The following is a 24,966-nucleotide window of genomic DNA, read 5'->3' on the forward strand; positions in this document are numbered from 1 at the left end:
ACCCACCCGTTTTTCGTCCTTGGGGTTTTCCTGCGGCTGAAATCTCTGTCCTTCTGCTTTGAAGGGAGCTCTTTTTTTGTCAGTGTGTGCGATCCACTGTGTCTCCTGCAAACCAAGTGCTGTCCATGGTATAGTGATGAATTTGCTGGTGGTGGCTGCTGCCTCTGCATTTCTGACCAGAGTTTCCGGGACGGATGTGAAAAAAATGGCCTCAGGCATGGATATGATGGAAGGAACGCGGTGAGCAAGGTCCAATGAGAGAGGGCAGGGAGGTGAAGCCAGGGGCTGCACCTAGTGTTGGGTGGTGGCTGCTCGTCCGTGGTTGGTTTGTGTGTCTCTTGCAGGGTGGCAGATGGCCATGCATTGTGTTGGCGTGTTTGTTGCAGGTCCTTGTTTTCATTACCTGAAAGAGTAAGGTAATGGGAGACGTGCGACTGCTCTCCTGGTAAGGTCATTTATGCCCACCCTTTCTTCATGCTGTTTTTCCTGGGGCTGAAATTTACATTTCTGGTCTTTGAAGGCAGCTCTTCTGTCAGTGTGTGCAATCCACTGTGGCTCCTGCATCCCAAGTGCTGGCCGTGGTACAGTGATGAATTTGCTGGTGTTGGCCGCTGTCTCTGCATTTTTGACCAGGGTTTCCCAGATGGCTGTCAGAAACACTGCATCAGGCTTGGATATCCTGCAAGTAATGCGGTGAGCAGCGTGCATGAGGGAGGGCAGGGCAGTGAAGCCACGGGCGGCCTTTACGGTCAGTTGGTGGCTGCTTCTCCGTGGTTGGTTTGTGTGTCTCTTGCAGCCTGGCAGATGGGCATGAGCTGCCGTGTTTGTTGCAAGTCCTTGTCCTCTGCCTGAAAGAGTAAGGAAATGGGAGACCTGAGCCTTCTCTGATGGTAAGGTCATTTATGCCCACCCGTTTTTCATCCTCGTGGTTTTCCTGCGGCTGAAATCTCCGTCCTTCTGCTTTGGAGGGAGCTCTTTTTTTGTCAGTGTGTGCAATCCACTGTGTCTCCTGCAAACCAAGTGCTGTCCATGGTATAGTGATGAATTTGCTGGTGGTGGCTGCTGCCTCTGCATTTCTGACCAGAGTTTCCGGGACGGATGTGAAAAAAATGGCCTCAGGCATGGATATGATGGAAGGAACGCGGTGAGCAAGGTCCAATGAGAGAGGGCAGGGAGGTGAAGCCCGGGGCTGCACCTAGTGTTGGGTGGTGGCTGCTCGTCCGTGGTTGGTTTGTGTGTCTCTTGCAGGGTGGCAGATGGCCATGCATTGTGTTGGCGTGTTTGTTGCAGGTCCTTGTTTTCATTACCTGAAAGAGTAAGGTAATGGGAGACGTGCGACTGCTCTCCTGGTAAGGTCATTTATGCCCACCCTTTCTTCATGCTGTTTTTCCTGGGGCTGAAATTTACATTTCTGGTCTTTGAAGGCAGCTCTTCTGTCAGTGTGTGCAATCCACTGTGGCTCCTGCATCCCAAGTGCTGGCCGTGGTACAGTGATGAATTTGCTGGTGTTGGCCGCTGTCTCTGCATTTTTGTCCTGAGATTCCAGGATGGACGTCAAAAAACTGCATCAGGCATGGATATCATGCAAGTAATGCGGTGAGCAAGGTCCAGTGAGAGAGGGCAGGGTGGTGAAGGCCCTGGCTGCCTTTAGGGATGGATGGTAGCTGCTTGTATGTGGTTGGTTTGTGTGTCTCTTGCAGCCTGGCAGATGTCCATGAATTGACGTGTTTGTTGCAAGTGCTTGTTTTCTGCCGGACAGAGTAAGGTAATGGGAGACCTGCGGCTGCTACACTGGTAAGGTCATTTATGCCCACCCGTTTTTCATCCTCGTGGTTTTCCTGGGGCTGAAATCTCCGTCCTTCTGCTTTCGAGGGAGCTCTTTTTTTGTCAGTGTGTGCAATCCGCTGTGTCTCCTGCAATCCCATTACTGTCCCAGATAGAGTGATGAATTTGCTGGTGTTGGCCGCTGTCTCTGCATTTTTGACCAGGGTTTCCCAGATGGCTGTCAGAAACACTGCATCAGGCTTGGATATCCTGCAAGTAATGCGGTGAGCAGCGTGCATGAGGGAGGGCAGGGCAGTGAAGCCACGGGCGGCCTTTACGGTCAGTTGGTGGCTGCTTCTCCGTGGTTGGTTTGTGTGTCTCTTGCAGCCTGGCAGATGGGCATGAGCTGCCGTGTTTGTTGCAAGTCCTTGTCCTCTGCCTGAAAGAGTAAGGAAATGGGAGACCTGAGCCTTCTCTGATGGTAAGGTCATTTATGCCCACCCGTTTTTCATCCTCGTGGTTTTCCTGCGGCTGAAATCTCTGTCCTTCTGCTTTGAAGGGAGCTCTTTTTTTGTCAGTGTGTGCAATCCACTGTGTCTCCTGCAAACCAAGTGCTGTCCATGGTATAGTGATGAATTTGCTGGTGGTGGCTGCTGCCTCTGCATTTCTGACCAGAGTTTCCGGGACGGATGTGAAAAAAATGGCCTCAGGCATGGATATGATGGAAGGAACGCGGTGAGCAAGGTCCAATGAGAGAGGGCAGGGAGGTGAAGCCAGGGGCTGCACCTAGTGTTGGGTGGTGGCTGCTCGTCCGTGGTTGGTTTGTGTGTCTCTTGCAGGGTGGCAGATGGCCATGCATTGTGTTGGCGTGTTTGTTGCAGGTCCTTGTTTTCATTACCTGAAAGAGTAAGGTAATGGGAGACGTGCGAGTGCTCTCCTGGTAAGGTCATTTATGCCCACCCTTTCTTCATGCTGTTTTTCCTGGGGCTGAAATTTACATTTCTGGTCTTTGAAGGCAGCTCTTCTGTCAGTGTGTGCAATCCACTGTGGCTCCTGCATCCCAAGTGCTGGCCGTGGTACAGTGATGAATTTGCTGGTGTTGGCCGCTGTCTCTGCATTTTTGTCCTGAGATTCCAGGATGGACGTCAAAAAACTGCATCAGGCATGGATATCATGCAAGTAATGCGGTGAGCAAGGTCCAGTGAGAGAGGGCAGGGTGGTGAAGGCCCTGGCTGCCTTTAGGGATGGATGGTAGCTGCTTGTATGTGGTTGGTTTGTGTGTCTCTTGCAGCCTGGCAGATATCCATGAATTGACGTGTTTGTTGCAAGTGCTTGTTTTCTGCCGGACAGAGTAAGGTAATGGGAGACCTGCGGCTGCTCTCCTGGTAAGGTCATTTATACCCACCCGTTTTTCGTCCGTGGGGTTTTCCTGCGGCTGAAATCTCTGTCCTTCTGCTTTGAAGGGAGCTCTTTTTTTGTCAGTGTGTGCGATCCACTGTGTCTCCTGCAAACCAAGTGCTGTCCATGGTATAGTGATGAATTTGCTGGTGGTGGCTGCTGCCTCTGCATTTCTGACCAGAGTTTCCGGGACGGATGTGAAAAAAATGGCCTCAGGCATGGATATGATGGAAGGAACGCGGTGAGCAAGGTCCAATGAGAGAGGGCAGGGAGGTGAAGCCAGGGGCTGCACCTAGTGTTGGGTGGTGGCTGCTCGTCCGTGGTTGGTTTGTGTGTCTCTTGCAGGGTGGCAGATGGCCATGCATTGTGTTGGCGTGTTTGTTGCAGGTCCTTGTTTTCATTACCTGAAAGAGTAAGGTAATGGGAGACGTGCGACTGCTCTCCTGGTAAGGTCATTTATGCCCACCCTTTCTTCATGCTGTTTTTCCTGGGGCTGAAATTTACATTTCTGGTCTTTGAAGGCAGCTCTTCTGTCAGTGTGTGCAATCCACTGTGGCTCCTGCATCCCAAGTGCTGGCCGTGGTACAGTGATGAATTTGCTGGTGTTGGCCGCTGTCTCTGCATTTTTGTCCTGAGATTCCAGGATGGACGTCAAAAAACTGCATCAGGCATGGATATCATGCAAGTAATGCGGTGAGCAAGGTCCAGTGAGAGAGGGCAGGGTGGTGAAGGCCCTGGCTGCCTTTAGGGATGGATGGTAGCTGCTTGTATGTGGTTGGTTTGTGTGTCTCTTGCAGCCTGGCAGATGTCCATGAATTGACGTGTTTGTTGCAAGTGCTTGTTTTCTGCCGGACAGAGTAAGGTAATGGGAGACCTGCGGCTGCTCTCCTGGTAAGGTCATTTATGCCCACCCGTTTTTCATCCTCGTGGTTTTCCTGGGGCTGAAATCTCCGTCCTTCTGCTTTGGAGGGAGCTCTTTTTTTGTCAGTGTGTGCAATCCACTGTGTCTCCTGCAATCCCATTACTGTCCCAGATAGAGTGATGAATTTGCTGGTGTTGGCCGCTGTCTCTGCATTTTTGACCAGGGTTTCCCAGATGGCTGTCAGAAACACTGCATCAGGCTTGGATATCCTGCAAGTAATGCGGTGAGCAGCGTTCATGAGGGAGGGCAGGGCAGTGAAGCCACGGGCGGCCTTTACGGTCAGTTGGTGGCTGCTTCTCCGTGGTTGGTTTGTGTGTCTCTTGCAGCCTGGCAGATGGGCATGAGCTGCCGTGTTTGTTGCAAGTCCTTGTCCTCTGCCTGAAAGAGTAAGGAAATGGGAGACCTGAGCCTTCTCTGATGGTAAGGTCATTTATGCCCACCCGTTTTTCATCCTCGTGGTTTTCCTGCGGCTGAAATCTCTGTCCTTCTGCTTTGGAGGGAGCTCTTTTTTTGTCAGTGTGTGCAATCCACTGTGTCTCCTGCAAACCAAGTGCTGTCCATGGTATAGTGATGAATTTGCTGGTGGTGGCTGCTGCCTCTGCATTTCTGACCAGAGTTTCCGGGACGGATGTGAAAAAAATGGCCTCAGGCATGGATATGATGGAAGGAACGCGGTGAGCAAGGTCCAATGAGAGAGGGCAGGGAGGTGAAGCCAGGGGCTGCACCTAGTGTTGGGTGGTGGCTGCTCGTCCGTGGTTGGTTTGTGTGTCTCTTGCAGGGTGGCAGATGGCCATGCATTGTGTTGGCGTGTTTGTTGCAGGTCCTTGTTTTCATTACCTGAAAGAGTAAGGTAATGGGAGACGTGCGACTGCTCTCCTGGTAAGGTCATTTATGCCCACCCTTTCTTCATGCTGTTTTTCCTGGGGCTGAAATTTACATTTCTGGTCTTTGAAGGCAGCTCTTCTGTCAGTGTGTGCAATCCACTGTGGCTCCTGCATCCCAAGTGCTGGCCGTGGTACAGTGATGAATTTGCTGGTGTTGGCCGCTGTCTCTGCATTTTTGTCCTGAGATTCCAGGATGGACGTCAAAAAACTGCATCAGGCATGGATATCATGCAAGTAATGCGGTGAGCAAGGTCCAGTGAGAGAGGGCAGGGTGGTGAAGGCCCTGGCTGCCTTTAGGGATGGATGGTAGCTGCTTGTATGTGGTTGGTTTGTGTGTCTCTTGCAGCCTGGCAGATGTCCATGAATTGACGTGTTTGTTGCAAGTGCTTGTTTTCTGCCGGACAGAGTAAGGTAATGGGAGACCTGCGGCTGCTCTCCTGGTAAGGTCATTTATACCCACCCGTTTTTCGTCCTCGTGGTTTTCCTGCGGCTGAAATCTCTGTCCTTCTGCTTTGAAGGGAGCTCTTTTTTTGTCAGTGTGTGCAATCCACTGTGTCTCCTGCAAACCAAGTGCTGTCCATGGTATAGTGATGAATTTGCTGGTGGTGGCTGCTGCCTCTGCATTTCTGACCAGAGTTTCCGGGACGGATGTGAAAAAAATGGCCTCAGGCATGGATATGATGGAAGGAACGCGGTGAGCAAGGTCCAATGAGAGAGGGCAGGGAGGTGAAGCCAGGGGCTGCACCTAGTGTTGGGTGGTGGCTGCTCGTCCGTGGTTGGTTTGTGTGTCTCTTGCAGGGTGGCAGATGGCCATGCATTGTGTTGGCGTGTTTGTTGCAGGTCCTTGTTTTCATTACCTGAAAGAGTAAGGTAATGGGAGACGTGCGAGCTGCTCTCCTGGTAAGGTCATTTATGCCCACCCTTTCTTCATGCTGTTTTTCCTGGGGCTGAAATTTACATTTCTGGTCTTTGAAGGCAGCTCTTCTGTCAGTGTGTGCAATCCACTGTGGCTCCTGCATCCCAAGTGCTGGCCGTGGTACAGTGATGAATTTGCTGGTGTTGGCCGCTGTCTCTGCATTTTTGTCCTGAGATTCCAGGATGGACGTCAAAAAACTGCATCAGGCATGGATATCATGCAAGTAATGCGGTGAGCAAGGTCCAGTGAGAGAGGGCAGGGTGGTGAAGGCCCTGGCTGCCTTTAGGGATGGATGGTAGCTGCTTGTATGTGGTTGGTTTGTGTGTCTCTTGCAGCCTGGCAGATGTCCATGAATTGACGTGTTTGTTGCAAGTGCTTGTTTTCTGCCGGAAAGAGTAAGGTAATGGGAGACCTGCGGCTGCTCTCCTGGTAAGGTCATTTATACCCACCCGTTTTTCGTCCGTGGGGTTTTCCTGCGGCTGAAATCTCTGTCCTTCTGCTTTGAAGGGAGCTCTTTTTTTGTCAGTGTGTGCGATCCACTGTGTCTCCTGCAAACCAAGTGCTGTCCATGGTATAGTGATGAATTTGCTGGTGGTGGCTGCTGCCTCTGCATTTCTGACCAGAGTTTCCGGGACGGATGTGAAAAAAATGGCCTCAGGCATGGATATGATGGAAGGAACGCGGTGAGCAAGGTCCAATGAGAGAGGGCAGGGAGGTGAAGCCAGGGGCTGCACCTAGTGTTGGGTGGTGGCTGCTCGTCCGTGGTTGGTTTGTGTGTCTCTTGCAGGGTGGCAGATGGCCATGCATTGTGTTGGCGTGTTTGTTGCAGGTCCTTGTTTTCATTACCTGAAAGAGTAAGGTAATGGGAGACGTGCGACTGCTCTCCTGGTAAGGTCATTTATGCCCACCCTTTCTTCATGCTGTTTTTCCTGGGGCTGAAATTTACATTTCTGGTCTTTGAAGGCAGCTCTTCTGTCAGTGTGTGCAATCCACTGTGGCTCCTGCATCCCAAGTGCTGGCCGTGGTACAGTGATGAATTTGCTGGTGTTGGCCGCTGTCTCTGCATTTTTGACCAGGGTTTCCCAGATGGCTGTCAGAAACACTGCATCAGGCTTGGATATCCTGCAAGTAATGCGGTGAGCAGCGTTCATGAGGGAGGGCAGGGCAGTGAAGCCACGGGCGGCCTTTACGGTCAGTTGGTGGCTGCTTCTCCGTGGTTGGTTTGTGTGTCTCTTGCAGCCTGGCAGATGGGCATGAGCTGCCGTGTTTGTTGCAAGTCCTTGTCCTCTGCCTGAAAGAGTAAGGAAATGGGAGACCTGAGCCTTCTCTGATGGTAAGGTCATTTATGCCCACCCGTTTTTCATCCTCGTGGTTTTCCTGCGGCTGAAATCTCCTGTCCTTCTGCTTTGGAGGGAGCTCTTTTTTTGTCAGTGTGTGCAATCCACTGTGTCTCCTGCAAACCAAGTGCTGTCCATGGTATAGTGATGAATTTGCTGGTGGTGGCTGCTGCCTCTGCATTTCTGACCAGAGTTTCCGGGACGGATGTGAAAAAAATGGCCTCAGGCATGGATATGATGGAAGGAACGCGGTGAGCAAGGTCCAATGAGAGAGGGCAGGGAGGTGAAGCCCGGGGCTGCACCTAGTGTTGGGTGGTGGCTGCTCGTCCGTGGTTGGTTTGTGTGTCTCTTGCAGGGTGGCAGATGGCCATGCATTGTGTTGGCGTGTTTGTTGCAGGTCCTTGTTTTCATTACCTGAAAGAGTAAGGTAATGGGAGACGTGCGACTGCTCTCCTGGTAAGGTCATTTATGCCCACCCTTTCTTCATGCTGTTTTTCCTGGGGCTGAAATTTACATTTCTGGTCTTTGAAGGCAGCTCTTCTGTCAGTGTGTGCAATCCACTGTGGCTCCTGCATCCCAAGTGCTGGCCGTGGTACAGTGATGAATTTGCTGGTGTTGGCCGCTGTCTCTGCATTTTTGTCCTGAGATTCCAGGATGGACGTCAAAAAACTGCATCAGGCATGGATATCATGCAAGTAATGCGGTGAGCAAGGTCCAGTGAGAGAGGGCAGGGTGGTGAAGGCCCTGGCTGCCTTTAGGGATGGATGGTAGCTGCTTGTATGTGGTTGGTTTGTGTGTCTCTTGCAGCCTGGCAGATGTCCATGAATTGACGTGTTTGTTGCAAGTGCTTGTTTTCTGCCGGAAAGAGTAAGGTAATGGGAGACCTGCGGCTGCTCTCCTGGTAAGGTCATTTATGCCCACCCGTTTTTCATCCTCGTGGGTTTTCCTGCGGCTGAAATCTCCTGTCCTTCTGCTTTGGAGGGAGCTCTTTTTTTGTCAGTGTGTGCAATCCACTGTGTCTCCTGCAAACCAAGTGCTGTCCATGGTATAGTGATGAATTTGCTGGTGGTGGCTGCTGCCTCTGCATTTCTGACCAGAGTTTCCGGGACGGATGTGAAAAAAATGGCCTCAGGCATGGATATGATGGAAGGAACGCGGTGAGCAAGGTCCAATGAGAGAGGGCAGGGAGGTGAAGCCAGGGGCTGCACCTAGTGTTGGGTGGTGGCTGCTCGTCCGTGGTTGGTTTGTGTGTCTCTTGCAGGGTGGCAGATGGCCATGCATTGTGTTGGCGTGTTTGTTGCAGGTCCTTGTTTTCATTACCTGAAAGAGTAAGGTAATGGGAGACGTGCGACTGCTCTCCTGGTAAGGTCATTTATGCCCACCCTTTCTTCATGCTGTTTTTCCTGGGGCTGAAATTTACATTTCTGGTCTTTGAAGGCAGCTCTTCTGTCAGTGTGTGCAATCCACTGTGGCTCCTGCATCCCAAGTGCTGGCCGTGGTACAGTGATGAATTTGCTGGTGTTGGCCGCTGTCTCTGCATTTTTGTCCTGAGATTCCAGGATGGACGTCAAAAAACTGCATCAGGCATGGATATCATGCAAGTAATGCGGTGAGCAAGGTCCAGTGAGAGAGGGCAGGGTGGTGAAGGCCCTGGCTGCCTTTAGGGATGGATGGTAGCTGCTTGTATGTGGTTGGTTTGTGTGTCTCTTGCAGCCTGGCAGATGTCCATGAATTGACGTGTTTGTTGCAAGTGCTTGTTTTCTGCCGGACAGAGTAAGGTAATGGGAGACCTGCGGCTGCTCTCCTGGTAAGGTCATTTATACCCACCCGTTTTTCAGTCCTCGTGGGTTTTCCTGCGGCTGAAATCTCTGTCCTTCTGCTTTGAAGGGAGCTCTTTTTTTGTCAGTGTGTGCAATCCACTGTGTCTCCTGCAAACCAAGTGCTGTCCATGGTATAGTGATGAATTTGCTGGTGGTGGCTGCTGCCTCTGCATTTCTGACCAGAGTTTCCGGGACGGATGTGAAAAAAATGGCCTCAGGCATGGATATGATGGAAGGAACGCGGTGAGCAAGGTCCAATGAGAGAGGGCAGGGAGGTGAAGCCAGGGGCTGCACCTAGTGTTGGGTGGTGGCTGCTCGTCCGTGGTTGGTTTGTGTGTCTCTTGCAGGGTGGCAGATGGCCATGCATTGTGTTGGCGTGTTTGTTGCAGGTCCTTGTTTTCATTACCTGAAAGAGTAAGGTAATGGGAGACGTGCGACGTGCTCTCCTGGTAAGGTCATTTATGCCCACCCTTTCTTCATGCTGTTTTTCCTGGGGCTGAAATTTACATTTCTGGTCTTTGAAGGCAGCTCTTCTGTCAGTGTGTGCAATCCACTGTGTCTCCTGCAACCAAGTGCTGGCCGTGGTACAGTGATGAATTTGCTGGTGTTGGCCTGCTGTCCTCTGCATTTCTGTACCGAGAGTTTCCAGGATCGGACGTGCAAAAAACTGCCTCAGGCATGGATATGATGGAAGGAACTGCGGTGAGCAAGGTCCAGTGAGAGAGGGCAGGGAGGTGAAGCCAGGGGCTGCACCTAGTGTTGGGTGGTGGCTGCTCGTCCGTGGTTGGTTTGTGTGTCTCTTGCAGGGTGGCAGATGGCCATGCATTGTGTTGGCGTGTTTGTTGCAGGTCCTTGTTTTCATTACCTGAAAGAGTAAGGTAATGGGAGACGTGCGACTGCTCTCCTGGTAAGGTCATTTATGCCCACCCTTTCTTCATGCTGTTTTTCCTGGGGCTGAAATTTACATTTCTGGTCTTTGAATGCAGCTCTTCTGTCAGTGTGTGCAATCCACTGTGGCTCCTGCATCCCAAGTGCCTGGCCGTGGTACAGTGATGAATTTGCTGGTGTTGGCCGCTGTCTCTGCATTTTTGTCCTGAGATTCCAGGATGGACGTCAAAAAACTTGCATCAGGCATGGATATCATGCAAGTAATGCGGTGAGCAAGGTCCAGTGAGAGAGGGCAGGGTGGTGAAGGCCCTGGCTGCCTTTATGGATGGATGGTAGCTGCTTGTATGTGGTTGGTTTGTGTGTCTCTTGCAGCCTGGCAGATATCCATGAAGTGACGTGTTTGTTGCAAGTGCTTGTTTTCTGCCAGAAAGAGTAAAGGTAATGGAAGACCTGCGCACTGTTCTCCTGGTAAGGTCATTTATGCCCACCCGTTTTCTTCATGCTGGTTTTTCCTGCTGGCTGAAATGCCCATGTCCTTCTGCTTTGAAGGCAGCTCTTCTGTCAGTGTGTGCAATCCACTGTGGCTCCTGCAATCCCAAGTGCTGGCCTGTGGTACAGTGTGATGAATTTGCTGGTGTTGGCCGCGGTCTCTGCATTTTTGTCCTGAGATTCCAGGATGGACTTCAAAAAACTGCATCAGGCATGGATATCATGCAAGTAATGCGGTGAGCAAGGTCCAGTGAGAGAGGGCAGGGTGGTGAAGGCCCTGGCTGCCTTTAGGGATGGATGGTAGGCTGCTTGTATGTGGTTGGTTTGTGTGTCTCTTGCAGCCTGGCAGATATCCATGAAGTGACGTGTTTGTTGCAAGTGCTTGTTTTCTGCCGGAAAGAGTAAGGTAATGGGAGACCTGCGGACTGCTCTACTGGTAAGGTCATTTATGCCCACCCGTTTTTCATCCTCGTGGTTTTCCTGGGGCTGAAATCTCGTCCTTCTGGCTTTGAAGGGAGCTCTTTTTGTCAGTGTGTGCAATCCACTGTGTCTCCTGCAATCCCATTACTGTCCCAGATAGAGTGATGAATTTGCTGGTGTTGGCCGCTGTCTCTGCATTTTTGACCAGGGTTTCCCAGATGGCTGTCAGAAACACTGCATCAGGCTTGGATATCCTGCAAGTAATGCGGTGAGCAGCGTGCATGAGGGAGGGCAGGGCAGTGAAGCCACGGGCGGCCTTTACGGTCAGTTGGTGGCTGCTTCTCCGTGGTTGGTTTGTGTGTCTCTTGCAGCCTGGCAGATGGGCATGAGCTGCCGTGTTTGTTGCAAGTCCTTGTCCTCTGCCTGAAAGAGTAAGGAAATGGGAGACCTGAGCCTTCTCTGATGGTAAGGTCATTTATGCCCACCCGTTTTTCATCCTCGTGGTTTTCCTGCGGCTGAAATCTCCTGTCCTTCTGCTTTGGAGGGAGCTCTTTTTTTGTCAGTGTGTGCAATCCACTGTGTCTCCTGCAAACCAAGTGCTGTCCATGGTATAGTGATGAATTTGCTGGTGGTGGCTGCTGCCTCTGCATTTCTGACCAGAGTTTCCGGGACGGATGTGAAAAAAATGGCCTCAGGCATGGATATGATGGAAGGAACGCGGTGAGCAAGGTCCAATGAGAGAGGGCAGGGAGGTGAAGCCAGGGGCTGCACCTAGTGTTGGGTGGTGGCTGCTCGTCCGTGGTTGGTTTGTGTGTCTCTTGCAGGGTGGCAGATGGCCATGCATTGTGTTGGCGTGTTTGTTGCAGGTCCTTGTTTTCATTACCTGAAAGAGTAAGGTAATGGGAGACGTGCGACTGCTCTCCTGGTAAGGTCATTTATGCCCACCCTTTCTTCATGCTGTTTTTCCTGGGGCTGAAATTTACATTTCTGGTCTTTGAAGGCAGCTCTTCTGTCAGTGTGTGCAATCCACTGTGGCTCCTGCATCCCAAGTGCTGGCCGTGGTACAGTGATGAATTTGCTGGTGTTGGCCGCTGTCTCTGCATTTTTGTCCTGAGATTCCAGGATGGACGTCAAAAAACTGCATCAGGCATGGATATCATGCAAGTAATGCGGTGAGCAAGGTCCAGTGAGAGAGGGCAGGGTGGTGAAGGCCCTGGCTGCCTTTAGGGATGGATGGTAGGCTGCTTGTATGTGGTTGGTTTGTGTGTCTCTTGCAGCCTGGCAGATGGCCATGAATTGACGTGTTTGTTGCAAGTGCTTGTTTTCTGCCGGAAAGAGTAAGGTAATGGGAGACCTGCGGCTGCTCTCCTGGTAAGGTCATTTATACCCACCCGTTTTTCGTCCGTGGGGTTTTCCTGCGGCTGAAATCTCTGTCCTTCTGCTTTGAAGGGAGCTCTTTTTTTGTCAGTGTGTGCAATCCACTGTGTCTCCTGCAAACCAAGTGCTGTCCATGGTATAGTGATGAATTTGCTGGTGGTGGCTGCTGCCTCTGCATTTCTGACCAGAGTTTCCGGGACGGATGTGAAAAAAATGGCCTCAGGCATGGATATGATGGAAGGAACGCGGTGAGCAAGGTCCAATGAGAGAGGGCAGGGAGGTGAAGCCAGGGGCTGCACCTAGTGTTGGGTGGTGGCTGCTCGTCCGTGGTTGGTTTGTGTGTCTCTTGCAGGGTGGCAGATGGCCATGCATTGTGTTGGCGTGTTTGTTGCAGGTCCTTGTTTTCATTACCTGAAAGAGTAAGGTAATGGGAGACGTGCGACTGCTCTCCTGGTAAGGTCATTTATGCCCACCCTTTCTTCATGCTGTTTTTCCTGGGGCTGAAATTTACATTTCTGGTCTTTGAAGGCAGCTCTTCTGTCAGTGTGTGCAATCCACTGTGGCTCCTGCATCCCAAGTGCTGGCCGTGGTACAGTGATGAATTTGCTGGTGTTGGCCGCTGTCTCTGCATTTTTGTCCTGAGATTCCAGGATGGACGTCAAAAAACTGCATCAGGCATGGATATCATGCAAGTAATGCGGTGAGCAAGGTCCAGTGAGAGAGGGCAGGGTGGTGAAGGCCCTGGCTGCCTTTAGGGATGGATGGTAGCTGCTTGTATGTGGTTGGTTTGTGTGTCTCTTGCAGCCTGGCAGATGTCCATGAATTGACGTGTTTGTTGCAAGTGCTTGTTTTCTGCCGGACAGAGTAAGGTAATGGGAGACCTGCGGCTGCTCTCCTGGTAAGGTCATTTATGCCCACCCGTTTTTCATCCTCGTGGTTTTCCTGGGGCTGAAATCTCCGTCCTTCTGCTTTGGAGGGAGCTCTTTTTTGTCAGTGTGTGCAATCCACTGTGTCTCCTGCAATCCCATTACTGTCCCAGATAGAGTGATGAATTTGCTGGTGTTGGCCGCTGTCTCTGCATTTTTGACCAGGGTTTCCCAGATGGCTGTCAGAAACACTGCATCAGGCTTGGATATCCTGCAAGTAATGCGGTGAGCAGCGTGCATGAGGGAGGGCAGGGCAGTGAAGCCACGGGCGGCCTTTACGGTCAGTTGGTGGCTGCTTCTCCGTGGTTGGTTTGTGTGTCTCTTGCAGCCTGGCAGATGGGCATGAGCTGCCGTGTTTGTTGCAAGTCCTTGTCCTCTGCCTGAAAGAGTAAGGAAATGGGAGACCTGAGCCTTCTCTGATGGTAAGGTCATTTATGCCCACCCGTTTTTCATCCTCGTGGTTTTCCTGCGGCTGAAATCTCTGTCCTTCTGCTTTGGAGGGAGCTCTTTTTTTGTCAGTGTGTGCGATCCACTGTGTCTCCTGCAAACCAAGTGCTGTCCATGGTATAGTGATGAATTTGCTGGTGGTGGCTGCTGCCTCTGCATTTCTGACCAGAGTTTCCGGGACGGATGTGAAAAAAATGGCCTCAGGCATGGATATGATGGAAGGAACGCGGTGAGCAAGGTCCAATGAGAGAGGGCAGGGAGGTGAAGCCAGGGGCTGCACCTAGTGTTGGGTGGTGGCTGCTCGTCCGTGGTTGGTTTGTGTGTCTCTTGCAGGGTGGCAGATGGCCATGCATTGTGTTGGCGTGTTTGTTGCAGGTCCTTGTTTTCATTACCTGAAAGAGTAAGGTAATGGGAGACGTGCGACTGCTCTCCTGGTAAGGTCATTTATGCCCACCCTTTCTTCATGCTGTTTTTCCTGGGGCTGAAATTTACATTTCTGGTCTTTGAAGGCAGCTCTTCTGTCAGTGTGTGCAATCCACTGTGGCTCCTGCATCCCAAGTGCTGGCCGTGGTACAGTGATGAATTTGCTGGTGTTGGCCGCTGTCTCTGCATTTTTGTCCTGAGATTCCAGGATGGACGTCAAAAAACTGCATCAGGCATGGATATCATGCAAGTAATGCGGTGAGCAAGGTCCAGTGAGAGAGGGCAGGGTGGTGAAGGCCCTGGCTGCCTTTAGGGATGGATGGTAGCTGCTTGTATGTGGTTGGTTTGTGTGTCTCTTGCAGCCTGGCAGATATCCATGAATTGACGTGTTTGTTGCAAGTGCTTGTTTTCTGCCGGAAAGAGTAAGGTAATGGGAGACCTGCGGCTGCTCTCCTGGTAAGGTCATTTATACCCACCCGTTTTTCATCCTCGTGGTTTTCCTGCGGCTGAAATCTCCGTCCTTCTGCTTTGAAGGGAGCTCTTTTTTTGTCAGTGTGTGCAATCCACTGTGTCTCCTGCAAACCAAGTGCTGTCCATGGTATAGTGATGAATTTGCTGGTGGTGGCTGCTGCCTCTGCATTTCTGACCAGAGTTTCCGGGACGGATGTGAAAAAAATGGCCTCAGGCATGGATATGATGGAAGGAACGCGGTGAGCAAGGTCCAATGAGAGAGGGCAGGGAGGTGAAGCCAGGGGCTGCACCTAGTGTTGGGTGGTGGCTGCTCGTCCGTGGTTGGTTTGTGTGTCTCTTGCAGGGTGGCAGATGGCCATGCATTGTGTTGGCGTGTTTGTTGCAGGTCCTTGTTTTCATTACCTGAAAGAGTAAGGTAATGGGAGACGTGCGACTGCTCTCCTGGTAAGGTCATTTATGCCCACCCTTTCTTCATGCTGTTTTTCCTGGGGCTGAAATTTACATTTCTGGTCTTTGAAGGCAGCTCTTCTGTCAGTGTGTGCAATCCACTGTGTCTCCTGCAATCCCAATTACTGTCCCAGGATAGAGTGATGAATTTGCTGGTGTTGGCCGCTGTCTCTGCATTTTTGACCAGGGTTTCCCAGATGGCTGTCAGAAACACTGCATCAGGCTTGGATATCCTGCAAGTAATGCGGTGAGCAGCGTTCATGAGGGAGGGCAGGGCAGTGAAGCCACGGGCGGCCTTTACGGTCAGTTGGTGGCTGCTTCTCCGTGGTTGGTTTGTGTGTCTCTTGCAGCCTGGCAGATGGGCATGAGCTGCCGTGTTTGTTGCAAGTCCTTGTCCTCTGCCTGAAAGAGTAAGGAAATGGGAGACCTGAGCCTTCTCTGATGGTAAGGTCATTTATGCCCACCCGTTTTTCATCCTCGTGGTTTTCCTGCGGCTGAAATCTCCGTCCTTCTGCTTTGGAGGGAGCTCTTTTTTTGTCAGTGTGTGCAATCCACTGTGTCTCCTGCAAACCAAGTGCTGTCCATGGTATAGTGATGAATTTGCTGGTGGTGGCTGCTGCCTCTGCATTTCTGACCAGAGTTTCCGGGACGGATGTGAAAAAAATGGCCTCAGGCATGGATATGATGGAAGGAACGCGGTGAGCAAGGTCCAATGAGAGAGGGCAGGGAGGTGAAGCCAGGGGCTGCACCTAGTGTTGGGTGGTGGCTGCTCGTCCGTGGTTGGTTTGTGTGTCTCTTGCAGGGTGGCAGATGGCCATGCATTGTGTTGGCGTGTTTGTTGCAGGTCCTTGTTTTCATTACCTGAAAGAGTAAGGTAATGGGAGACGTGCGACTGCTCTCCTGGTAAGGTCATTTATGCCCACCCTTTCTTCATGCTGTTTTTCCTGGGGCTGAAATTTACATTTCTGGTCTTTGAAGGCAGCTCTTCTGTCAGTGTGTGCAATCCACTGTGGCTCCTGCATCCCAAGTGCTGGCCGTGGTACAGTGATGAATTTGCTGGTGTTGGCCGCTGTCTCTGCATTTTTGTCCTGAGATTCCAGGATGGACGTCAAAAAACTGCATCAGGCATGGATATCATGCAAGTAATGCGGTGAGCAAGGTCCAGTGAGAGAGGGCAGGGTGGTGAAGGCCCTGGCTGCCTTTAGGGATGGATGGTAGCTGCTTGTATGTGGTTGGTTTGTGTGTCTCTTGCAGCCTGGCAGATATCCATGAATTGACGTGTTTGTTGCAAGTGCTTGTTTTCTGCCGGAAAGAGTAAGGTAATGGGAGACCTGCGGCTGCTCTCCTGGTAAGGTCATTTATACCCACCCGTTTTTTCGTCCGTGGGGTTTTCCTGCGGCTGAAATCTCTGTCCTTCTGCTTTGAAGGGAGCTCTTTTTTTGTCAGTGTGTGCAATCCACTGTGTCTCCTGCAAACCAAGTGCTGTCCATGGTATAGTGATGAGTTTGCTGGTGGTGGCTGCTGCCTCTGCATTTCTGACCAGAGTTTCCGGGACGGATGTGAAAAAAATGGCCTCAGGCATGGATATGATGGAAGGAACGCGGTGAGCAAGGTCCAATGAGAGAGGGCAGGGAGGTGAAGCCAGGGGCTGCACCTAGTGTTGGGTGGTGGCTGCTCGTCCGTGGTTGGTTTGTGTGTCTCTTGCAGGGTGGCAGATGGCCATGCATTGTGTTGGCGTGTTTGTTGCAGGTCCTTGTTTTCATTACCTGAAAGAGTAAGGTAATGGGAGACGTGCGACTGCTCTCCTGGTAAGGTCATTTATGCCCACCCTTTCTTCATGCTGTTTTTCCTGGGGCTGAAATTTACATTTCTGGTCTTTGAAGGCAGCTCTTCTGTCAGTGTGTGCAATCCACTGTGGCTCCTGCATCCCAAGTGCTGGCCGTGGTACAGTGATGAATTTGCTGGTGTTGGCCGCTGTCTCTGCATTTTTGTCCTGAGATTCCAGGATGGACGTCAAAAAACTGCATCAGGCATGGATATCATGCAAGTAATGCGGTGAGCAAGGTCCAGTGAGAGAGGGCAGGGTGGTGAGGCCCTGGCTGCCTTTAGGGATGGATGGTGGCTGCTTGTATGTGGTTGGTTTGTGTGTCTCTTGCAGCCTGGCAGATATCCATGAATTGACGTGTTTGTTGCAAGTGCTTGTTTTCTGCCGGAAAGAGTAAGGTAATGGGAGACCTGCGGCTGCTCTCCTGGTAAGGTCATTTATACCCACCCGTTTTTCATCCTCGTGGTTTTCCTGCGGCTGAAATCTCTGTCCTTCTGCTTTGAAGGGAGCTCTTTTTTTGTCAGTGTGTGCAATCCACTGTGTCTCCTGCAAACCAAGTGCTGTCCATGGTATAGTGATGAATTTGCTGGTGGTGGCTGCTGCCTCTGCATTTCTGACCAGAGTTTCCGGGACGGATGTGAAAAAAATGGCCTCAGGCATGGATATGATGGAAGGAACGCGGTGAGCAAGGTCCAATGAGAGAGGGCAGGGAGGTGAAGCCAGGGGCTGCACCTAGTGTTGGGTGGTGGCTGCTCGTCCGTGGTTGGTTTGTGTGTCTCTTGCAGGGTGGCAGATGGCCATGCATTGTGTTGGCGTGTTTGTTGCAGGTCCTTGTTTTCATTACCTGAAAGAGTAAGGTAATGGGAGACGTGCGACTGCTCTCCTGGTAAGGTCATTTATGCCCACCCTTTCTTCATGCTGTTTTTCCTGGGGCTGAAATTTACATTTCTGGTCTTTGAAGGCAGCTCTTCTGTCAGTGTGTGCAATCCACTGTGTCTCCTGCAATCCCATTACTGTCCCAGATAGAGTGATGAATTTGCTGGTGTTGGCCGCTGTCTCTGCATTTTTGACCAGGGTTTCCCAGATGGCTGTCAGAAACACTGCATCAGGCATGGATATCCTGCAAGTAATGCGGTGAGCAGCGTGCATGAGGGAGGGCAGGGCAGTGAAGCCACGGGCGGCCTTTACGGTCAGTTGGTGGCTGCTTCTCCGTGGTTGGTTTGTGTGTCTCTTGCAGCCTGGCAGATGGGCATGAGCTGCCGTGTTTGTTGCAAGTCCTTGTCCTCTGCCTGAAAGAGTAAGGAAATGGGAGACCTGAGCCTTCTCTGATGGTAAGGTCATTTATGCCCACCCGTTTTTCATCCTCGTGGTTTTCCTGCGGCTGAAATCTCTGTCCTTCTGCTTTGGAGGGAGCTCTTTTTTTGTCAGTGTGTGCAATCCACTGTGTCTCCTGCAAACCAAGTGCTGTCCATGGTATAGTGATGAATTTGCTGGTGGTGGCTGCTGCCTCTGCATTTCTGACCAGAGTTTCCGGGACGGATGTGAAAAAAATGGCCTCAGGCATGGATATGATGGAAGGAACGCGGTGAGCAAGGTCCAATGAGAGAGGGCAGGGAGGTGAAGCCAGGGGCTGCACCTAGTGTTGGGTGGTGGCTGCTCGTCCGTGGTTGGTTTGTGTGTCTCTTGCAGGGTGGCAGATGGCCATGCATTGTGTTGGCGTGTTTGTTGCAGGTCCTTGTTTTCATTACCTGAAAGAGTAAGGTAATGGGAGACGTGCGACTGCTCTCCTGGTAAGGTCATTTATGCCCACCCTTTCTTCATGCTGTTTTTCCTGGGGCTGAAATTTACATTTCTGGTCTTTGAAGGCAGCTCTTCTGTCAGTGTGTGCAATCCACTGTGGCTCCTGCATCCCAAGTGCTGGCCGTGGTACAGTGATGAATTTGCTGGTGTTGGCCGCTGTCTCTGCATTTTTGTCCTGAGATTCCAGGATGGACGTCAAAAAACTGCATCAGGCATGGATATCATGCAAGTAATGCGGTGAGCAAGGTCCAGTGAGAGAGGGCAGGGTGGTGAAGGCCCTGGCTGCCTTTAGGGATGGATGGTAGCTGCTTGTATGTGGTTGGTTTGTGTGTCTCTTGCAGCCTGGCAGATATCCATGAATTGACGTGTTTGTTGCAAGTGCTTGTTTTCTGCCGGAAAGAGTAAGGTAATGGGAGACCTGCGGCTGCTCTCCTGGTAAGGTCATTTATACCCACCCGTTTTTCGTCCTTGGGGTTTTCCTGCGGCTGAAATCTCTGTCCTTCTGCTTTGAAGGGAGCTCTTTTTTTGTCAGTGTGTGCAATCCACTGTGTCTCCTGCAAACCAAGTGCTGTCCATGGTATAGTGATGAGTTTGCTGGTGGTGGCTGCTGCCTCTGCATTTCTGACCAGAGTTTCCGGGACGGATGTGAAAAAAATGGCCTCAGGCATGGATATGATGGAAGGAACGCGGTGAGCAAGGTCCAATGAGAGAGGGCAGGGAGGTGAAGCCAGGGGCTGCACCTAGTGTTGGGTGGTGGCTGCTCGTCCGTGGTTGGTTTGTGTGTCTCTTGCAGGGTGGCAGATGGCCATGCATTGTGTTGGCGTGTTTGTTGCAGGTCCTTGTTTTCATTACCTGAAAGAGTAAGGTAATGGGAGACGTGCGACTGCTCTCCTGGTAAGGTCATTTATGCCCACCCTTTCTTCATGCTGTTTTTCCTGGGGCTGAAATTTACATTTCTGGTCTTTGAAGGCAGCTCTTCTGTCAGTGTGTGCAATCCACTGTGGCTCCTGCAATCCCAAGTGCTGGCCGTGGTACAGTGATGAATTTGCTGGTGTTGGCCGCTGTCTCTGCATTTTTGTACCATGAGATTCCAGGATGGACTGTCAGAAACACTGCATCAGGCATTGGATATCATGCAAGTAATGCGGTGAGCAGCGTCCAGTGAGAGAGGGCAGGGCAGTGAAGGCCACTGGCTGCCTTTACGGTCAGTTGGTGGCTGCTTGTATCGTGGTTGGTTTGTGTGTCTCTTGCAGCCTGGCAGATGGCCATGAGCTGCCGTGTTTGTTGCAAGTGCCTTGTTCCTCTGCCTGAAAGAGTAAGGTAATGGGAGACCTGCGGCCTTCTCTGACTGGTAAGGTCATTTATGCCCACCCGTTTTTCATCCTCGTGGTTTTCCTGCGGCTGAAATCTCCGTCCTTCTGCTTTGGAGGGAGCTCTTTTTTTGTCAGTGTGTGCAACCCACTGTGTCTCCTGCAAACCAAGTGCTGTCCATGGTGTAGTGATGAATTTGCTGGTGGTGGCTGCTGCCTCTGCATTTCTGACCAGAGTTTCCGGGACGGATGTGAAAAAAATGGCCTCAGGCATGGATATGATGGAAGGAACGCGGTGAGCAAGGTCCAATGAGAGAGGGCAGGGAGGTGAAGCCAGGGGCTGCACCTAGTGTTGGGTGGTGGCTGCTCGTCCGTGGTTGGTTTGTGTGTCTCTTGCAGGGTGGCAGATGGCCATGCATTGTGTTGGCGTGTTTGTTGCAGGTCCTTGTTTTCATTACCTGAAAGAGTAAGGTAATGGGAGACGTGCGACTGTTCTCCTGGTAAGGTCATTTATGCCCACCCGTTTTTCATCCTCGTGGTTTTCCTGCGGCTGAAATCTCCGCCCTTCTGCTTTGGAGGGAGCTCTTTTTTTGTCAGTGTGTGCAACCCACTGTGTCTCCTGCAAACCAAGTGCTGTCCATGGTATAGTGATGAATTTGCTGGTGGTGGCTGCTGCCTCTGCATTTCTGACCAGAGTTTCCGGGACGGATGTGAAAAAAATGGCCTCAGGCATGGATATGATGGAAGGAACGCGGTGAGCAAGGTCCAATGAGAGAGGGCAGGGAGGTGAAGCCAGGGGCTGCACCTAGTGTTGGGTGGTGGCTGCTCGTCCGTGGTTGGTTTGTGTGTCTCTTGCAGGGTGGCAGATGGCCATGCATTGTGTTGGCGTGTTTGTTGCAGGTCCTTGTTTTCATTACCTGAAAGAGTAAGGTAATGGGAGACGTGCGACTGCTCTCCTGGTAAGGTCATTTATGCCCACCCTTTCTTCATGCTGTTTTTCCTGGGGCTGAAATTTACATTTCTGGTCTTTGAAGGCAGCTCTTCTGTCAGTGTGTGCAATCCACTGTGGCTCCTGCATCCCAAGTGCTGGCCGTGGTACAGTGATGAATTTGCTGGTGTTGGCCGCTGTCTCTGCATTTTTGTCCTGAGATTCCAGGATGGACGTCAAAAAACTGCATCAGGCATGGATATCATGCAAGTAATGCGGTGAGCAAGGTCCAGTGAGAGAGGGCAGGGTGGTGGAGGCCCTGGCTGCCTTTAGGGATGGATGGTAGCTGCTTGTATGTGGTTGGTTTGTGTGTCTCTTGCAGCCTGGCAGATGTCCATGAATTGACGTGTTTGTTGCAAGTGCTTGTTTTCTGCCGGACAGAGTAAGGTAATGGGAGACCTGCGGCTGCTCTCCTGGTAAGGTCATTTATGCCCACCCGTTTTTCATCCTCGTGGTTTTCCTGGGGCTGAAATCTCCGTCCTTCTGCTTTGAGGGAGCTCTTTTTTGTCAGTGTGTGCAATCCACTGTGTCTCCTGCAATCCCATTACTGTCCCAGATAGAGTGATGAATTTGCTGGTGTTGGCCGCTGTCTCTGCATTTTTGACCAGGGTTTCCCAGATGGCTGTCAGAAACACTGCATCAGGCTTGGATATCCTGCAAGTAATGCGGTGAGCAGCGTGCATGAGGGAGGGCAGGGCAGTGAAGCCACGGGCGGCCTTTACGGTCAGTTGGTGGCTGCTTCTCCGTGGTTGGTTTGTGTGTCTCTTGCAGCCTGGCAGATGGGCATGAGCTGCCGTGTTTGTTGCAAGTCCTTGTCCTCTGCCTGAAAGAGTAAGGAAATGGGAGACCTGAGCCTTCTCTGATGGTAAGGTCATTTATGCCCACCCGTTTTTCATCCTCGTGGTATTCCTGCGGCTGAAATCTCTGTCCTTCTGCTTTGAAGGGAGCTCTTTTTTTGTCAGTGTGTGCAATCCACTGTGTCTCCTGCAAACCAAGTGCTGTCCATGGTATAGTGATGAATTTGCTGGTGGTGGCTGCTGCCTCTGCATTTCTGACCAGAGTTTCCGGGACGGATGTGAAAAAAATGGCCTCAGGCATGGATATGATGGAAGGAACGCGGTGAGCAAGGTCCAATGAGAGAGGGCAGGGAGGTGAAGCCAGGGGCTGCACCTAGTGTTGGGTGGTGGCTGCTCGTCCGTGGTTGGTTTGTGTGTCTCTTGCAGGGTGGCAGATGGCCATGCATTGTGTTGGCGTGTTTGTTGCAGGTCCTTGTTTTCATTACCTGAAAGAGTAAGGTAATGGGAGACGTGCGACTGTTCTCCTGGTAAGGTCATTTATGCCCACCCTTTCTTCATCCTGTTTTTCCTGGGGCTGAAATGTCCATGCTTGTGCTTTGAAGGGAGCTCTTTTGTCAGTGTGTGCAATCCGCTGTGTCTCCTGCAATCCCATTACTGTCCCAGATAGAGTGATGAATTTGCTGGTGTTGGCCGCTGTCTCTGCATTTTTGACCAGAGTTTCCCAGATGGCTGTCAGAAACACTGCATCAGGCTTGGATATCCTGCAAGTAATGCGGTGAGCAGCGTGCATGAGGGAGGGCAGGGCAGTGAAGCCACGGGCGGCCTTTACGGTCAGTTGGTGGCTGCTTCTCCGTGGTTGGTTTGTGTGTCTCTTGCAGCCTGGCAGATGGGCATGAGCTGCCGTGTTTGTTGCAAGTCCTTGTCCTCTGCCTGAAAGAGTAAGGAAATGGGAGACCTGAGCCTTCTCTGATGGTAAGGTCATTTATGCCCACCCGTTTTTCATCCTCGTGGTTTTCCTGCGGCTGAAATCTCCTGTCCTTCTGCTTTGGAGGGAGCTCTTTTTTTGTCAGTGTGTGCAATCCACTGTGTCTCCTGCAAACCAAGTGCTGTCCATGGTATAGTGATGAATTTGCTGGTGGTGGCTGCTGCCTCTGCATTTCTGACCAGAGTTTCCGGGACGGATGTGAAAAAAATGGCCTCAGGCATGGATATGATGGAAGGAACGCGGTGAGCAAGGTCCAATGAGAGAGGGCAGGGAGGTGAAGCCAGGGGCTGCACCTAGTGTTGGGTGGTGGCTGCTCGTCCGTGGTTGGTTTGTGTGTCTCTTGCAGGGTGGCAGATGGCCATGCATTGTGTTGGCGTGTTTGTTGCAGGTCCTTGTTTTCATTACCTGAAAGAGTAAGGTAATGGGAGACGTGCGACTGCTCTCCTGGTAAGGTCATTTATGCCCACCCTTTCTTCATGCTGTTTTTCCTGGGGCTGAAATTTACATTTCTGGTCTTTGAAGGCAGCTCTTCTGTCAGTGTGTGCAATCCACTGTGGCTCCTGCATCCCAAGTGCTGGCCGTGGTACAGTGATGAATTTGCTGGTGTTGGCCGCTGTCTCTGCATTTTTGTCCTGAGATTCCAGGATGGACGTCAAAAAACTGCATCAGGCATGGATATCATGCAAGTAATGCGGTGAGCAAGGTCCAGTGAGAGAGGGCAGGGTGGTGAAGGCCCTGGCTGCCTTTAGGGATGGATGGTAGCTGCTTGTATGTGGTTGGTTTGTGTGTCTCTTGCAGCCTGGCAGATGTCCATGAATTGACGTGTTTGTTGCAAGTGCTTGTTTTCTGCCGGACAGAGTAAGGTAATGGGAGACCTGCGGCTGCTCTCCTGGTAAGGTCATTTATGCCCACCCGTTTTTCATCCTCGTGGTTTTCCTGGGGCTGAAATCTCCGTCCTTCTGCTTTGGAGGGAGCTCTTTTTTGTCAGTGTGTGCAATCCACTGTGTCTCCTGCAATCCCATTACTGTCCCAGATAGAGTGATGAATTTGCTGGTGTTGGCCGCTGTCTCTGCATTTTTGACCAGGGTTTCCCAGATGGCTGTCAGAAACACTGCATCAGGCTTGGATATCCTGCAAGTAATGCGGTGAGCAGCGTGCATGAGGGAGGGCAGGGCAGTGAAGCCACGGGCGGCCTTTACGGTCAGTTGGTGGCTGCTTCTCCGTGGTTGGTTTGTGTGTCTCTTGCAGCCTGGCAGATGGGCATGAGCTGCCGTGTTTGTTGCAAGTCCTTGTCCTCTGCCTGAAAGAGTAAGGAAATGGGAGACCTGAGCCTTCTCTGATGGTAAGGTCATTTATGCCCACCCGTTTTTCATCCTCGTGGTATTCCTGCGGCTGAAATCTCTGTCCTTCTGCTTTGAAGGGAGCTCTTTTTTTGTCAGTGTGTGCAATCCACTGTGTCTCCTGCAAACCAAGTGCTGTCCATGGTATAGTGATGAATTTGCTGGTGGTGGCTGCTGCCTCTGCATTTCTGACCAGAGTTTCCGGGACGGATGTGAAAAAAATGGCCTCAGGCATGGATATGATGGAAGGAACGCGGTGAGCAAGGTCCAATGAGAGAGGGCAGGGAGGTGAAGCCAGGGGCTGCACCTAGTGTTGGGTGGTGGCTGCTCGTCCGTGGTTGGTTTGTGTGTCTCTTGCAGGGTGGCAGATGGCCATGCATTGTGTTGGCGTGTTTGTTGCAGGTCCTTGTTTTCATTACCTGAAAGAGTAAGGTAATGGGAGACGTGCGACTGCTCTCCTGGTAAGGTCATTTATGCCCACCCTTTCTTCATGCTGTTTTTCCTGGGGCTGAAATTTACATTTCTGGTCTTTGAAGGCAGCTCTTCTGTCAGTGTGTGCAATCCACTGTGGCTCCTGCATCCCAAGTGCTGGCCGTGGTACAGTGATGAATTTGCTGGTGTTGGCCGCTGTCTCTGCATTTTTGTCCTGAGATTCCAGGATGGACGTCAAAAAACTGCATCAGGCATGGATATCATGCAAGTAATGCGGTGAGCAAGGTCCAGTGAGAGAGGGCAGGGTGGTGAAGGCCCTGGCTGCCTTTAGGGATGGATGGTGGCTGCTTGTATGTGGTTGGTTTGTGTGTCTCTTGCAGCCTGGCAGATAGTCCATGAATTGACGTGTTTGTTGCAAGTGCTTGTTTTCTGCCGGAAAGAGTAAGGTAATGGGAGACCTGCGGCTGCTCTCCTGGTAAGGTCATTTATACCCACCCGTTTTTCATCCTTGGTTTTCCTGGGGCTGAAATCTCCGTCCTTCTGCTTTGAAGGGAGCTCTT

The 24,966-nt window shown here is 51.5% G+C and overlaps 4 long non-coding RNA genes across 4 annotated transcripts; all 4 read left to right on the plus strand.

Moving 5' to 3' along the window:
- LOC121113058 lies at nucleotides 1–4,972 on the plus strand. Its single transcript, XR_005857254.2, has 2 exons — nucleotides 1–4,307; nucleotides 4,411–4,972. It is a non-coding gene; the product is annotated as an uncharacterized LOC121113058 (long non-coding RNA).
- Nucleotides 4,973–13,208: 8,236 nt separating this feature from the next.
- On the plus strand, nucleotides 13,209–14,935 carry LOC121113059. Its single transcript, XR_005857255.1, has 2 exons — nucleotides 13,209–13,366; nucleotides 13,470–14,935. It is a non-coding gene; the product is annotated as an uncharacterized LOC121113059 (long non-coding RNA).
- Nucleotides 14,936–15,063: 128 nt separating this feature from the next.
- LOC121113060 lies at nucleotides 15,064–19,457 on the plus strand. The gene is made up of 2 exons (XR_005857256.1): nucleotides 15,064–15,176; nucleotides 15,280–19,457. It is a non-coding gene; the product is annotated as an uncharacterized LOC121113060 (long non-coding RNA).
- Nucleotides 19,458–23,621: 4,164 nt separating this feature from the next.
- Nucleotides 23,622–24,444, plus strand: LOC121113061. Its single transcript, XR_005857257.1, has 2 exons — nucleotides 23,622–23,779; nucleotides 23,883–24,444. It is a non-coding gene; the product is annotated as an uncharacterized LOC121113061 (long non-coding RNA).
- The last annotated feature ends 522 nt before the right edge of the window (nucleotides 24,445–24,966 follow it).

This window comes from Gallus gallus, chromosome 2 (genome assembly GCF_016699485.2).
Source record: "Gallus gallus isolate bGalGal1 chromosome 2, bGalGal1.mat.broiler.GRCg7b, whole genome shotgun sequence".
Lineage (NCBI taxonomy): Eukaryota > Metazoa > Chordata > Aves > Galliformes > Phasianidae > Gallus > Gallus gallus.